The sequence below is a fragment of the Trichosurus vulpecula genome, chromosome 2 (assembly GCF_011100635.1).
Source record: "Trichosurus vulpecula isolate mTriVul1 chromosome 2, mTriVul1.pri, whole genome shotgun sequence".
Taxonomy (NCBI): Eukaryota; Metazoa; Chordata; class Mammalia; order Diprotodontia; family Phalangeridae; genus Trichosurus; species Trichosurus vulpecula.
The window spans coordinates 379,863,322-379,878,253 of NC_050574.1; the positions used below are offsets into that span (position 1 = coordinate 379,863,322).

Here is a 14,932-nt window from a genome sequence, read left to right on the forward strand (position 1 = left end):
TTGTATTTAAAATAGTAGTTATTTATCCAAAGATAAATACATATCCTTTAACTAAAACTAATAGTAATACTACCAGTAAGCATAGCCTTCCTCATGACAGTGGAGCTTCCTAGGCTTTTTCAACACTAAAATAACCCTCCCTGTCAAGTCCTCCCCCCCCTCCATATTTGCATAGTATTTTCTGATTGGTGTATAACTTTCCCTTGCCTTTTAGGGAGTATTCCTGGTCAACTTAAAGAGATTTGGATGGGGTCTAATGCAATGTCTGCAATTACCAACCAATCATATATTTGCTCAAATGATTCCCCAAAGACTCCTTAGCCAATGAAGGGGAAAGCCCTAAATGCCTATACTTGTAAGAGACAGATTTTCTTACGGTGAAAGGGGAGGGAGCAGCTGCTGCTTTTAGCAGCTCACTTCTAACTTGCCTAGTGACTTTTGTTTCACTGAGTATTTTAGAGGGAGATTCTTCTTTCTGACTGTCAAAATGGTTATCAAAGTTTTTGTTGCTACATCTTCTGGGTCTATAGCGGTGAGTGTTTGATGGCATTTATGAAACTTTCTTCTTATGTTTACTGACTGTACTCACAGAAGGGAGTTTGAAGTTAAGAGGCAGTGGGTATGAGGAGACTGGATTTGGGTTAGGTTCATGCTTCAGCTGTGTTAGGAAAAGGGGTGAATAAGGCTCAGGGGCTCTGCATTTGGGCTGTATTTCTATTTTATTTTGCTAGACTTTGGAGGAGAAATGTGTGCAATATGTAATCTCAGGTAACTTTATATGAAAGGAAACTTTGAGAAAAGATTTGCTGATGAAGAATTTCCTACATTTAGTGTGATTAGCTTATTGTATTTTCTGTTGTATTTCTGTCATTGATTTTTCAAGGATTAAACACGTTCAAAATTGCAAATCACACTTGTTATAAAATATTTGAAGCAGGCTATTACAGTGAATCCTGGGTATAATTTCTTCTTCACACAAAGAAATTGAAATGTGTCACTGTTGTGTCATATAATTGTTCATATGTCATATAGAAAGGAGCAAAAACCTAAAACCTAGTTCTCATAATTTCAAATACTTGAGTAATTCAAGTCAAAACAAATATCATTGTAATAATTTTGCTTAATGTACTTTCAGAAAGGCTTGAATTACAGAGCCCTAATGGCAATTTTTCACTTTCCATTTAAAATAATTTAGAATTTTGGTTTTAATCTTGAAACTGTGACATTGTCAGACAGGCACTCCAAAAGAAGTTAGAAGTACTGTGAATATAAAACAGGGTTGCAAGTTCAGAGGATTTAAGAGCTGAGAGGAGATTGTTTCTTTTTATATCCAGTGCCTTGATGATCTCAGATTGCAACTCTGCTCAACAGTCAGCCATGACTCTGGCTTAACAAACTGCTTGCTTTGTGTATGTGATTCTTAACTATAAACATTGAAAACCTCTACTTCCACCTCCTGAAAATTCAAGTAATTTCTAGAGTGAGAAAGATGAAGCAAAAGAAACTAGGTTTATATACTTTTTAGAACAGTGGTCTCCAAAATGGGGCCATGGTCTTACCTCAGGAGTTATCAACAAACTTCAAGGGATGTGTGATAAACCAATCAGAAGATGGGAAGATCTATATCATAGGGCTAATATCCCACACAAGCATACTTACTCTTATTCCCCAACCCTCCCCACTCTACCTTCTTCCCTACTATGGAAGCCCTCAACCTCTCTTAACAAAGACTCAACATATTTATGCCACTTGTGGGCCTCTCAGGGTAGCTAGGCTACAGAGGTCGTGTTGTAAAAATTCTGTCCTCTTCACCTCTAAGATCATGGAATATGCCCAAGATGGGCCCTGTGCTTAGGGATAGTGACCAGCGATGAAGAGGTCCGCCTCCTCCCTTTTCATTTTGGCTGGGACACCATGAGTTACATAGAATGGGCAGACATGGATTGATTGTAATCTGCATTGCAGAACTCATTACATTCATTATTTTTCCTTCAAAACACGCTTCTCTACCAAAATTTCTCTTACCATTAAAGGCGTGGCCATCCTTCCATTTACCCAGATTTTGACAACCTGTTTCATCTTTGACTCTTCACTTTTCCCCAACTTATATGTTCAATTAGTTGCCAAATCTTGTGGTTTCTGCCTCTTACATCCTCGATATTAGTCCTCTTTGCTCTGTTCATAAAGCTACCCATTACATTCAGTCTCTCATCATCTCTCCCTTGGATTGTTGCAGTAGCCTTCTAATTGGTCTCCCTTCTTCCAGTCTCTCTCTTTTCTAAACCTTCCTCCAAACAGTTGCTAAATGATTTTCTTGTTAATTCTTACCTAGCCTTAATCACTGAATGGGCATTGCCTTAGTCAAACTGAGACCTGGGAAAGACCTTAGTTTAAAAAGGCCAAGGTCTCCTACTGCATCTGGGGCCATCTCTAGTCATCCTGATTGATATCTTGTCACTGGACCCAGATGGCTCCAGAAGAGAAAGTGAGGCTGGTGACTTTGCACAGCTCTCCCTCACTTAAATCCATTTCACTTGCACTTCACCTTCCTGATGCCACGGTCCTCTTCGAGAACGAAAGACAACAACAACAACAACAAATGATTTTCCTAAAAGGCAGGTCTGACTGTGTCACTCCCCTACTTTGCTAGAGAGGGGGTGAAATTCTGAAAAGAAATAGGTGCTTCCTGGAGGTATCATTGGCGCCGCATCTAGCAGGGCAGCTAGCTCTGTCAATCCTCCCCCTATTCTCAGAATACCCATTCCCACTGACAGTGTTAGCCCAAGTCGCAACTGTCCCTGACCTCTTGCTCAGATTTCAGCAGTTGATCTGCACACACTTGTATATTTGTGTGGTGGAAGAGATAGCTAAAGTCTGAAGTCATTCTGGTTGAGGCTCCACCCTCAAGGAGGGATCTAATGGTCCCTGAGACAGACTGGCCATGAGGAGTAGCAGGCTGTGTAGGATAGGAGTGGGGGTAGAAGGGAGGGGGTAAATCCAATGTTTTATAACCATTTCTTTTGGAACTTCATCCCTTCCCTAGCAGATCCCCAGGGGGTGTTGGCTGCAATGCAAATTCATCTTTATGGGATCGAGTATGAATAACTGCCTATCTCAGCCATCTAAAAAGGGCTCGCTGTCTGGAGCCTTTAATAGATTTAGCTGACTCTGTAACAGTAAATCCTCAGATAGTTCCCCAGACCTTTGGAACTCAGTTGTGGAGAGCATCTCAGCATTGGATCCATTAGGCCATGTCCTCAGGAGCCATTATTCCAGTGATTCATCAGGTTTCTGTTTGGACTTCTCATACAGCCTTTCCAGTTCCTTGATGGTAAAGACCCTTGAACCCCCTGCTCCCTCATGGGAGGAAGTAATCTTCCTTTGAGGAGTAGTAATCTGGGGTCCTCTGAATGAATTTCATTATTACTTTTTGAATTCTAGGAATTATTCCTTTGACAATTTGGTGTAGCATTAAAGTTGTTAATTAACTTTGTTAGTGTTGTCATTTTTATGCCCAGAATGAGCATTGAATGTTCTCATAGCTGTTTGAGTTTCTTATTATTTCTTTTTTGAAAACCTTTTCTTTTTAAATTTAATTTATTTTTTGTTACATTAAATATATATTTATATATAATATTTTATTTTTCCCAACTACATGTAAAAACAATTTTTAACATTCATTTTTTAAAAAAAAATTTTGAGTTCCAAATTCTCTTCTTCCCTCCCCTCTCCCTGTACTTTGTTATTGTGTACAATGATCTTCTGGCTCTGCTCACTGTACTTTGCATCAGTTTATATAAATCTTCCCAGGTTTTTCTGAAATTATCCTGCTTGTCATTTCTTATAGCACAATAGTATTCCATCACAATCATATGCCACAACTTGTTCAGCCATTTCCCAATTGATGGGTATACCTTCAGTTTCCAATTTATGGTGGCACCATAAAAAAGAACTGTTATAAACATTTTTGTATATGTAAGACTTTTCCCTTTTTTCTTTGATCTCTTTGAAATACAGACCTAGTAGTGGTATTGCTGGGTCAAAGGGTATGCATAGTTCCAAATTGCTCTCTAGAATGGTTGAATGAGTTCACAACTCCACTAACAATACATTAGTGTCTCAGTTTTCTCACATCCCTTTCAACATTTGTCATTTTCTTTTTCTGTTACCTGTACCTCAGAGTTATTTTAATTTGTATTTCTCTAATCAATAAGTGATTTGTAGCATTTTATATGACAGTAGATAGCTTTGATTTCTTCTTAAAACTACTTGTTCATATCCTTTGACCATTTATTAATTGGGGAATGACTCGTATTCTTATAAATTTGACTCATTTCTCTGTATATTTCAAAAATGAGGCCTTTATCAGATAAACTTTCTGTAAATTTTTCCCCCCAGTTTCTCCCAGGAACATTTTAGCCAAAATACTGAGATTTCAGATTAAAAAAAATACTACTAGCATCTAGAAAGAATTCAAGTGCAGAGGAGCCACAGAAGGTGAAAGATATACAGCCAAGAATAATGTACTCAGCAAAACTGGGTATAATACCACAGGGGAATAGATAGCTTTTAAATTAAACAGAGGACTTCTAGATGTTCCTGATGAAACGACCAAAACTGTGTAGAAATTTCAAATTTCAACATAGTAGCTAAGAGAAACACAAAAACGTAAATATTAAAGAACAACAACAGTAAAGGACTAAAAAAAGTATAAACTATTTACATTCAAATATAGAGAGATGATACAGTGTACCCTCTGAATCCTATCATCAACAGAAGTCATAGGGGGTATGTAATTAGACAAGACCTAGCAGTAATTCTGTTATGTCTTGATCTAAAGAGAAGAATAGAAAGAGAGGGGCAGAGTAATCCACAATGGGAAGGAGGAGAAAGAAATGAAGGTGAGGGAAAATTATCTCATAGAATCAGGGTACACAGCTAAACATCAGGACAAACAAGAAGGAGGGGGTGGAGGGAGTTATTGACACTTGAACCACACTCTCATCTGAACTGGTCAAAAGAAGGAAGAATATACATACAAAGTTGGTACAGAAAAATATCTCTCTAAGCAGGGAAATAGCAGGGGAAAGGAGAGAAGGAAGAAGAGGGACTAGGGAGGGATCAGTACTAATTAAAATTCTAAGGATATACAAAAATACAGCTTTTTTGAGGTAGCAAAGAATGACCATCTGAGGGGGTGCCCATAAATTAGGTAATGGCTGAAGAAGTTGTATCAGAGAAATATGATGGAATATTATTCTTATATAAGAGTCGATGAAGAGGATGGTATCAGAGAAACCTGGGAAGATTCTTGTGAACTGATATGGAGTGATGTAAACAGTTAGGAGAGCAATTTACACTTTCTTTTTTTATCCTTTTATTCTCTTCTTTGCTATCCTCTCTCTAAATTGAGAGTGTTTTGCTTATGCCTAATCCCTCCCTGAATCTATCCTTTTTCTTCTACTACATTTTCCCCTTTTCCTATTTCTATTTGTGTCACTGTTGGAGTGAATGTATTCCTATGCCAAACTCTGTGTGTACCCTCTTTTGACCAGTGTAGATGAAAGTGAAGTTCAAACGATGCCTGTTTTCCCTATTCCTTCCATGTCGCTATATTGTATCCCCGCTCTTTGCTCCTATTTCCCCCAATTATATCTTTTCTATCCCCAACCTTTGGCTTTTTTCTTACAGTATCTTCAAAACATAAAAAAAAAAACTGTTTATAAGTCTTCTGTCTTGATTATCTCTGTGACCCTTTGTGACATTCTGGTTCTAAAAGAATCCTTTTAGCATCCCTCTTCCCCAACTTAGAATGTAAACAGTTCATCTTTATGAAGTCCTTGTGTTCTTTTATTTTTCTCTTGATTTCTATATTTATATTTCAGAGTTCCTTTTCAACCTTGGTTTTTTTCCATTAGGAATGTTTGAAAGATCTGTATTTCATTGAAGGTCCATTCCCTCCCCCCTTTAGTATGATAGTCAGTTTTACTGGGTAAATTATTCTTGGCTCTAAGCCTATATCATTTGTCTTCTGGAATATCACATTCCATGTTCTTTGGTCCTTTATAATGGTTTCTAAGTGTTCTTTGATCTGGATTGTGTTTCCTTGATACTTGAATTCTTCCTTTATGGCTGTTGGCAGTATTTTTAATTTTATATTGAAACTCTGTATTTTGGTAATGCTTTTCTTGAAAGTCTTTGTTTTGAGGTTTTTTTTTTCAGGAGTCGAATAGTGGATTCTTTGTATTTTCATGTCTGAACAATTTTCTGTAATGACTTCTTAAAATACTGTATCCAGATTCTCTTTTTGGTTCTGGATTTCAGATAATTTTGTTATTCTTGAGTTTTTCTCCTTGATTAGTTTTCCAGGTCAGTTTTTAAAATACAAGGTATCTTACATTTTCTTCTATTTTCTCAATACTTTGATTAAATTGTGTTTATAGATTCTTGTTTTCTTCGGGAGTCATTGTTTTCCACGTTGTCCATTATAATTTTTAGGCAGTTTGTTATTAGAGCAAAGTTTTCTTTAACCTCTTCTTTAGCTATTAATCCATGCCTCTCTTTAATTTCTTTTATAATTTTTTAAACTCTTGCATCATTTCTTTGAAGAATTCTAATTGTTCTTGGGGGAAAGCTGTTTTTCTTTGAAGATTTGATTATAGAAGTTTTTGAATCATTGCCTCCTCAGTTTGTATCTTAGTCATCTCTGGCAGCATAAATGTCCATTGAAAAAACAACAACAACTCATTTTTGTTTTCTTCTTTCCAAGGAAACTGAGCTCAACATTGATATGGGGCCCTTCACAATAACTGTCCTGCCCTTGAGAGAGATGTCAGCATTTTCTGGGATGTCAACAGTCTGATTGCTAGAATGGTCTTCATTCTCATCATGGACAGGCCAAGGAACAAAAAGTTTGTTTTTAAAAGCTATTTTTTGGGACAAAGGAAGGATCAAAAAAGGGTTAGACTGTTTCTTGAGGTGGATGAATCATTGAGACCTAAACGATGGATAGAAGGCACCATGGCTTGACTGTCATTTGTATTTTCTCTGCCAAGGAGAATGATCTTTGGATTTAAGAGAAAAGACTAGAAATGGAATAAAAGGGAGTTGATACAGAATATAAAAAAGGAAATAGCTAACATGCACCTATCAGTAAATTCAAGGTACTGATTCATAAATACTTAAAGAACTGGCAGGTGTTGAACCACTATTAGTGATCCTTAAAAGCTCATGAGAAGGCACTTTGGTTTAGAAAAGGCCAAATCCTGTTCTACATTTAAAAAAAATAGTAAGAGCATGGATGACATTTGAAAAGTGTAAGCCAATACAGTCTACTTAGATTCCTGGCAGATTTCTAGAACATCTTAGTAAAGTAAACAAGCATGTAGACAAGGACGAGGTTATTACAGAGACCTAGCATAGCTTCATTAAGAACAGATCATGCCAGAATAATCTTTCCCTTTTATCAGGGTTACTAGATTGGTAGACATAAGTAAATGCTGTAGGTGTAATTTATCCACATTTTATTTTTTAAAAATAAGGTTTATTGATGTTTTTATTTTTATATCACAGTCATTTCTGGATATTGCCCCTTCTCCTACTTCTCCATTCCTCCTACCTCCTCTCCCTAGCATTGAGCCCTCCTTTGTAACAAATAAAAATAACTGATAGTGACAACATATGCAATGTCTGCTTCTGTAGATCTCCACCTCTCTTCTGAAGTGGGAGGTCAGTTTTTTTATCTGTTCTCGGGACCAAGATTGGTCATTACAACTACCTAGAGTTTGATTTCTTTTTGCTTTTTATTCTGTCTACATTCTTTTCCTGGTTCTGCTTTCTTTACTCTTTATCAGTTCATAGAAGTCTTTTCATATTCTTCTGCATTCCTTGTATTCACCATTCCTTTCTGTCCATCATTCCTAATGTTCAGCCATTCTCCAAGCAGTAGGTATCAACTTTGTTTTCAGTTCTTTGGTATCACAAAAATAATATTTAGATATACATTAGGGCTTTATTTCTGTCTTTGACTTCTTTTAGAACATATGCCCAATAGTGGGATAGGTAGGTCAAAGAGTGTGAACAGCTTAGTAACTTTTCTATCATAATTGCAAATTGTTTTCTAAAATTGTTGGACCAATTACAGTTTTCCAATAGTGTATTAGTGTGCCGGTCATTCAATACTACCCCTCTCCCAAGCTGGTTAATTTGTTTTTTGTTAGCTTTGCCAATTTGCTAACTGCGAGATGAAACCTCAAACTGTTTTAACTTGTATTTTTTCCATAATATTAATGATTTTGCATACCTTTTTCTCATGGTTATTGATAGCGTGCAGTTCTTGATTTTAATTATTTTTTCATATGCTGTGGTCACTAATCTATTGGGAAACGGTCCCTGGTCTAATGTAATTGTGTTAACTCTGTACATATCTTATTTACCCAGGTTTTAGCAAAGCATTTGACAAAAATCTCTAATGCTATTCTTGGGAACAAGATGGAGAAATGTGGATTTAGAACCATTGTAACATGAACGATGTCTATTTGAAGTGGGGGTGGGGGACCCTGGGGAATTGTCAAGTTCTGTGGGTTGATTTGTGTATCCCTGCCAGAATGCAGTGGCTGATAGCTATAGGGATTCTGAGTGAGCACGTTTGGGATTATGGATTAGTCTTCTCGGTTGTTAGTTCATTTAAAAGACAGTTCCTGCCTTTGTCTATTTGGAGATATATGCAAAGAAATATATACCAAACAAGCTATACACAGGATAAATAGGAAATAATTTAACAGAGGAAGGCACTAGAATTAAGACAGATCGGGAAAGGATTAACGTAAAAGATGAAATTTCAGTTGGGACTTAATGGAAGCCAGGGAAATCAGTAGACAGAATTGAGGATTGAGAGCACTTTAGACATGGGGGATAGTCAGAAAAAATGCCCTTAGCAGAGAGATGGGGTGTCTTGCTTGTGGAACAGCAAAGAGGCAAGTGTTACTGAATTGGGTACATGTCAGGGAGTGCAGGTATAAGACGAATGCAAAGGTAGCAAGGGGCTAGGTTATGAAGGTGTTTGAATGCCAAACAGACCATTTAGCATTTGCTCCTGGAGGCAATAGGAAGCACTGGGGTTTATTGACGTGTGTGTGTGTGTGTGTGTGTGTGTGTGTGTGTGTGTGAGAGATCATCAGACCTGTATTTTAGGGAAATCATTCTAGTGCCTGAATGGAGAATGAATTGGAGTGGAGAGAGGCAGGCAGACTTACCAGCAGGCTATTTCAATAATCCAAGCCTGAGGTGATGAGGGCCTGTGATAGAATGGTGGCAGTATCAGAGAAAAGGGGCATATACAAGAGATATTACAGAGGTGAAATCAGCAAGCCTTAGCAACAGCTTGGATGTAGGGGTTAAGAGATAGTGAGGAGTAGAGGATAACTCCTAAATTAAGAACCTGAGGGACTGACTGGGAGGATAGTGTTGCACTCTATGGTAATAGAGAAGGTAGGAGGCAGGGAGGGTTTAGGGAGAAAGATAATGAGTTCTGTTTTGGACATGTTTAGCTTAATGTGTGTATCATATGTCTAGTTTGGGATGTCTGAAAGGCAGTTGGAGATGCAAGATAAATAATGCTTTGTGCTTAAAAGAGTAGGACTAATGAAGGTGGATGATAGGCCTTTCTACAGTGGTGGTCAGAGTCTCCCTGTAGCTGAGTCTGAAAGGCAGTTGGAGATGCGAGATAAATAATGCTTTATGCTTAAAAGAGTAGGACTAATGAAGGTGGATGATAGGCCTTTCTACAGTGGTGGTCAGAGTCTCCCTGTAGCTGAGTCCCAGTTGATCACCCTCACTCTCTGAGGGAAACAGATTTTGGCCAACCATAGTGGTCTGAGAAAACAGAGCAACGAGCAACAAAGAAAGACTTAGGGAAGGGATTCTGAACCTTTTGACTATGTTTCTTTGTGTTTTTATAGTTTCTAATGATAAAAAAATTATTTAAAAAATAAATCATTGGTAGCTTTGGAGAGAGTAATTTCATTTGAGCTGTGAGATTAGAAGTCAGATGGCAAAGAGTTGAAGAGTGAGAGGAATGGAAGTATAGAGAATGAGCGCAGACAACTTTTTCCAAGAGTTTGGTAAGCAAAGGAGATTTAAAGCTATCCTGAGCAAATGGCAAGGCCTAGTGAAGTTATTTTTTCAATAGATCATAGTTTTGAGGAGAGGATAGCATAGTTTCAAAAAAGGATCAGGAAAAGAGGGAAGAGAAATAGAACAGGATTAAGATCCCTGGCCTAGGGTTGTAGAATGTTTTCCATTGGACCCCTCTAGCATCATTTTACACCAGCATTCCTGGGAATAGATTCTAGGGAATCCTAGAAGGGGTAAGGACACAGTCCTTTAGTGGAGAAGCTACTAAGTCTTGTGTTATCCTCTATATTAAAGGATCAGAGGGCTTGGAATATGATATTCCGGAGGGCAAAGGAAATAGGATTACAACCAAGAATCACCTACCTCGAGAAACAATATAATTCTTCAGGGGAAAAATAGATATTCAATGAAATAGAGGACTTTCAAGAATTCCTGATGAAAAGGCTAGAGCTGAATAGAGAATTTACTTTCAAATACAAGACTCAAGAAAAGCATAAAAAGATAAACAGGAAAGGGAAATCAGAAGGGACTCAGTAAGGTTAAACTGTTTAAATTCCTACATGGGAAGATGACACTTGTAACTCATAAGAACTTTCTCATTGTTAGAGCAGTTAGACAGAGAGCACAGGTGTGAGTTGAATATGATGGGATGATATATAAAAAATAAAATGAAGGAGTGAGAAAGAGGAATGCATTGGGAGAAAAGAAAAGGGGGAGATAGAATGGGATAAACTGTCTCACATAAAAGAGGCAAGATAGAACTTTTACAGTGAAGGGTAAGATGGAGGTGGCAGGGAATGCTTGAACTTTACTCTCATCTAAATTGGCTCAAAGAGGTAATAATATACAAACTCGTTTGGGTGTAGGAATCTGTCTTGCCCAACAGGAAAGTGGGAGGGGGAGGAGATTAGAGAAGGGGGCAGCAGGACTCATAGAAGGGAGAGTGGATTGGAGGACAGTCAGAAGCAAAACACTTTTGAGGAAGGACAGGGTGAAAGGAGATAGAGAATAGAATAAATGGAGGAAATGGGATGGAAGGAAATACAGTAATCATAATGTGAAAAATATTTTAAGGCAGTTTCTCTGATAAAGGCCTCATCTCTTAAATATAAAGAGAAATATTCAAATTTATAAAAATCAGAACCATTCTCTGGTTGAAAAATGATAAAAAATATGAACAAGCAGTTTTCAGATGAAGTAATCAAGACTATATATATCCATATAAAAAATGTTCTAAATCACTATTTATTGGAGAAATACAAATGAAAGTATTTTGAGGTACTACCTCACACCTGTTAGATTGCCTAAAAGGACAGAAAAAGAAAATGACAAATATTGGAGGAGAAGTGGGAAAATTGAAACGCTAATGCATTGCTGGTGGAATTGTCGACTGATTCAGCCATTCTGCGGAGCGATTTGGAACAATGCTCAAAGGCAAAACCATGCATATTCAAAACCTAGCAATACCACTACTAGGTCTGTATCCCCAAAGAGATAAAAAACAATGAGGAAAAGCTCCTATCTGTACAAAAATATTTATAGCAGCACTTTTAGTCTTGGCAAAGAATTGGATATTGAGGGGATTTCCATCAGTTGGGAAATGGCTAAATGATTTGTGGCATATGGTTGTGATGGAATACTATTGTACTATAAGAAATGATGAGCTAGACACTCTCAGAAAAACCTGGAAAGATTTACGTGAACTGATGCAAAGTGAATGAGTAGAACCAGGAGAATATTTTACACAGTAACAGCAATATTGTAAGATGATCAACTGTGAAAGACTCATCTATTCTCAGCAATACAATGATCCAAGAGAACGCTGAAGAACTTATCATGAAAAATGCTGTCTATCCCCAGAGAAAAACTGATGGGGTCTGAATACAGATTAAAGCATACTTTTAAAAAAAACTTTATTTTTCTTGTTTTTTAAATTTTGATCTATTTTTTTTACACCATAACTAATATGGAAATGTTTTGCATGATGACATATGTATAACCTATATCATATTGCTTGCCTTCTCAATGAGGGGGATGGGGCAGGAGGGAGGGAGAGAATTTGGAACTCAATTTTTAAAAAAATGTTGAAAATTGTTTTTATATGTAATTGAGGAAAAATAGAATACTAAATAAAAAAAATAAAAATCTTGTGTTATCCTGACTGTGGCTCCATGATATTTGAATTGTTTCCTTCTGGCTATTTGAAATATTTTCTCCTTGATCTGGGAGCTCTGGAATTTGGCAATAATATTCCTTTAGGGCTCTCTTTTAGGAGGTGATTCATGGATTTTTTCAATTTCAATTTTACCATCTGGTTCTAGGATATCAGGGCAGTTTTCCTTGATAATTTCTTGAAAGATGATGTCTATTCAAGTAGTCCATTAATTCTTAAATTATCTCTCCTGAATTTATTTTCCAGGACAGTTGTATTTCCTATGAGATAGTTCATGTATTCTTCAATTTTTTCATTCTTTGATTTTGTTTTATTGTTTCCTGATCTCTCATAGTCATTAGCTTCCACTTGCTCAATACTAATTTTTATGGATTTTCTTCAGTGAGCTTTTGTACTTGCTTTTCCATTTGGCCAGTCTTTGAGGAGTTCTTTTCTTCAGTGAATTTTTGTACCTCTTTTTCCAATTGGCCTATTCTGTTTTTTAAGGTGTTGTTTTTCCTCAGTATTTTTGTGCCTTTTTTACTCTTTCTTCATGATTTCCTTGCATCACTGTCATTTCTTTTCCTAATTTTTCCTCTACCTCCCTTATTTGATTTCTAAAATCCTTTTTGAGCTCTTCCAGGAATTATATTAAAGTTGGGTTCTGTTCCTGGAATGGAGAGGGCACTGTCCCAACCTTCAGGTTTTTTTGTGCAGCTAGGTCTGTAAACTCTCAGCTCTTCCAAGGTGGTATGATCTAAGGAGAGGTGTGTTCATTACTCTCCTGGCCTGTGCTCTGGGCTGTGAGTGACCACAAGCAGTCTTTTTTGCCCTGGAACTGTGACCAGAGAACCAGCTCCCCTAGAATCACAAATTTTGGTGTGTTAATGTTCCTTCTCACCCAGATTCAAATACTGTATGAGCAACAGAGTCCTGTACCCAATGCTATCAAAAAGACCTCTGTAATCTCCTTCTGACCAGTTGTCTAACCCTTTCTACCATCTGTTGACTGAGAGTTCTGGAAGTAGCCACTACCACTGTTGATTCAGTAACTCTCAAGGCCTGCTGCTGGTTTGCTTGTGAGCCTGCACTCCGCTCTCACCCTGGTGTGATAGACTTTTCCTGCTCACCTTCTAAGTTGTCTTGGGCTGGAAAATTGTTTTACTCTGTTCTTTTGTAGGTTCTGCCACTCGAGAATTTTTTTGAAGTCTTATTTAAAGTTGTTTGGAGGGGAGAGCTCAGGTGAGTCGCTGCTTTTTCTCTGCCATTTTGGCTTTGCTCCTCAGAAAGAAAGACTTAAGAAAAAGTTGACATGTCAATAGGTTACCTTGATTATATCCCAAGCCCCAGCTTAGAACATTTGAGACTTATCAAATTCTTCCTTGGGAGAAATGCTAGGCTCTTTCTCTTGGTTGAGCTAAGTTATCTGGTAACCAATGGGAGAGCTCATTCACTTTCTATGTTGTCTGGTATATTCTCATCTTTATTACTTCTCTGATTTCTATTTGCTATAGGCTTGGAAAAATGGATTTATTTGCTATTATGTTCTTTGTGGAGCTGGCATTTAGAGGGAAGAGAGTTAAGCCCTGGATATGTAGTTTTGGGGTCCACCTTCCCTCTTAAGGGCTAGCAATCAGAAGCTAGGTTCGAACCTAAAAATTATTTCCCATAGACTAAAAATATTTAGGAGGGCAGATAGATATATAATTCCAATCTGGTACACTTTTTCTCTTTGAGGATTGTGGAGAGGCCAACCACATGGCTATAACATTCTGCTTCCCTTCCTGGCAGAAATCAGTCTCCCTTGGAGAATGATAGCCAGAGGAGACTCTAGAGATAACTGGTCATGTCTTCCTTTGAGCCATATCTAGAAAGACCCATATAAACATACATAACCTACAAAGGCAGCACATAGCACATATATACCACATTCATGGTATTCATAAAAAGCCAAAACAAACAAAAAAGCAAGAAGAAACAATAATAAAAACAATTATATACAGAAAACATAAAAAATATGGGCATCGAACTATGAAAGAAGACATTTATGTACAATTATTTATATTTATTGATATGTTTTTCCTGAATTATATATTTTTTCTCTTTATTTTTTGTTACATTTTAAGTTCTGAACTCTCTCCTTCCTCCCCCATCCCTCATCCCACACTAGAGAAGGCCACCATTTGACACAGACGTATAAATATATGTAAAGCCATACTGTGTATAGTTCTGTTAATCAGTTCTTTCTCTGGAGATTATAGCATCTTCCTTCATAGGTCCTTTATTTATAATACTCTGAATAACTTGGTTGTTCACAGTTCTTCTTGTAACAATACTGTTACTATATGCAACATTCTCCTGGTTCTGCTCACTTTACTTTTCCTTATTTCATGCAAATCTTTCTGTTTTTCTAAAATCAACCAGCTTATCATTTCTTACAGCACAGTAGTATTCCATCGCAATCATATACCGCAACTTGTTCAGCCATTCCCCAGGTGCTGGGCATCCCCTCAATTTCCAGTTCTTTTCTACCACAAAGAGAGCTACTATAAATATTTTAGAACATATTGATTCTTTTCCTTTTCTCCTGATCACTTTGAGAAATAGACCTAATAGGGGCATTTCTGATTTAAAGAGTCTACACAG

At 37.2% G+C, this 14,932-nt stretch overlaps 1 pseudogene; it reads left to right on the plus strand.

Moving 5' to 3' along the window:
* The first annotated feature begins 380 nt into the window (after window positions 1–380).
* Window positions 381–14,932, plus strand: part of LOC118836106 — a 116,827-nt pseudogene continuing 102,275 nt past the window's right edge.